This window comes from Tiliqua scincoides, chromosome 5, assembly GCF_035046505.1.
Source record: "Tiliqua scincoides isolate rTilSci1 chromosome 5, rTilSci1.hap2, whole genome shotgun sequence".
NCBI lineage: Eukaryota > Metazoa > Chordata > Lepidosauria > Squamata > Scincidae > Tiliqua > Tiliqua scincoides.
The window spans coordinates 41,396,758-41,399,064 of record NC_089825.1 but is presented as its reverse complement, the minus strand read 5'-3'; the positions used below and the strand labels follow the sequence as shown (position 1 = coordinate 41,399,064).

At 46.0% G+C, this 2,307-nt stretch overlaps 1 pseudogene; it reads left to right on the top strand.

Annotated features, from left to right (window-relative positions):
• Positions 1-1,760: 1,760 nt before the first annotated feature.
• On the top strand, positions 1,761-1,883 carry LOC136655108 (5S ribosomal RNA; annotated as a pseudogene).
• Positions 1,884-2,307: the final 424 nt, after the last annotated feature.

Genomic DNA, 2,307 nt, shown 5'->3' with positions numbered 1-2,307 from the left:
ATCCTAACCCCCTTTCTGGGCCCAATTCCACAGCATAGGGCCATGCAGACTTACACCAATGATTTTGCTGTCACAGATTCAGGTAGATCTTCGCATGCCACAGAGCCTTATCCAAGGAGACCTCCACAACTATCCCCTGCAGGATTCAGCAGTAGCCATTTGGGCACCGCTGCATCCACAGGGGCGGGGGAGAATAGGATTCGGCCCTTAGCCTATAGAAAGATTCCAGTTTGGGGCCAGTCAGAGAGTTGAATGCAAGACAAGGTATGATAAAGAATGAAAAGGAGCAATGGTCAGAAAAGTGATTTGCACTTTTCAAATTCCTCCTCGTGTAAACTTTTCTGCACTTAAAGGAAAGGTAGTGCACCAGGAAATAATGTTTCACTGTTAACTTAGGGCAAAGTTGACATCACCCTATTCATGAAGTTTGACCTCTCCTTTTTTTATGCAGTTAACAGCCCCAGGGGCATCTGACCAGATCAGAGGGCAAGTGAAGTCCCTTCCCCCCTGGAGACTGGGAGCCCCCATGGCCTCTATTTACACCGGAGCACTCACACAAGACCAAACAATGTGATTCATATCCCACCTAGTTTGGTGCTCAGTATCAGGACAAACACACATGTGACTTTCTGCTATGTTCAATGGCAAACTACGACCAATTTGTTGATGACTTTGTTATGCCATTTTTTAAGATCTTTGCATCTTCTTTTTCCGGTATACGGTGCTGAAAGTGGCATCTTCTGGTCTTAATTGTTCTCTTATTTCTGATCTAAATGAACTGGAGCCTTAGAGCATGTTTAAAATTAATTCCTAGATCTTCTCCTGACTCAATTTAGACACCTACATTAGAAATCTGATTGATATATTAACATCATTAATTACTTATTTGACCCATTCATTTAGCATATCTGCATAGGACTAATTGAAGCAGCCTACACTGAATCCTAAATCCGACTTAATGAATCAAAAATTAATTTTTGAAAAACTCATTTGCTGACCTTGTGTAATGGTGAATGGTACTGCTCATACCTTTTACCCTTGGAGATGTTCCCCATCCAGCCCTGTCATCTCTAAGCAACAAAGCATTCTTGCAGACCCTATTCGGCACATCCAGTCAACGTTTTCATTTTAAATTTAGTTTTATATAAAGTAAAAAGTAAAGTTTCATGGCTGAAACATGGTTCTTCTTATCCCCCTAGGGGCTGGGGATAAGAATAGGCCCTCAGTTTGGCTGTACTTGTCGTAAGAGGCGACTAAACAGCCACCGGGTAGATGGGACTCGATAGCCTGGGAAGGCAGCTCATCTGAGAGAAGGAAAACTCTGATCCCAAACCTCCACTGCCTTGTGGCTACATCCAGTTATGGAAAAGGCTTCAGGAGTCAACCTCGAGGCAAAATCTGGAGCCGGAGTCCCTGAGGCAGTTCATGGCTGAAAACAGTCACGTTCTGGCAACTCCTGCGACGCCGCTGGATCCAACCATATTGGCCTCTGCCTTTCCATTGGACCATTTCAGCGACGTGGAGAGGGGGGATCTGCTGCATGGGTAACAGCCTATCCTCCATACCTACTTTACCCAGGCTTCGCACACTGGAGAGGACACTCTGTTCCAGAACCACCATCAGAGCATGACACCATAGTCTTCCGAGACTGAAGGATGCCAACACACATAAAGTAAAATGTGCAATGATACAGGATAGAGACAAATATTAATAATTGCATACAAAATCATGGTAACTGGTGTTATTCACAAATGAACTAATCTTACAGCAGCAACTGTTACCTTGCACATGCCCGATCTCGTCTGATCTCAGAAGCTAAGCAGGGTCAGGCCTGGTTAGTACTTGGATGGGAGACCGCCTGGGAATACTGGGTGCTGTAGGCTTATTCCATAGTCTTTCGAGACTGGAGGTTGCCAGTCTACCTAATCTTACAGCCCAATCCTCCTAAATGTCAGCACAGGCTCTACCGCAACCTGAGGATAGTTGGAGACCATGCAGGGAATGTGTCCGACTCTGCTCCCACATGGACTCCAATGGGTCTACTCAAACCTGTGCCGGCTCATTAGTTGGCACATGTTTGAGTAGAGAGAAGGAGGCACGTTGTGGGTGAAACGGAGGACAGCATACTGGTAGAAACATTGTTAGTGATACCCAGCCTCCACCTGCCCCTAACCTGCCTCCCCCCCAGGAGGTCCTGAATTCCTCCCTGTTCCATCCACCCCATAATCCCTGCTGATTTACCAGCACCAGTAGGGACCAAGGGCTACATCAGCACTCCTCCAGCACTTGCGACAAGACTCAGAAAAT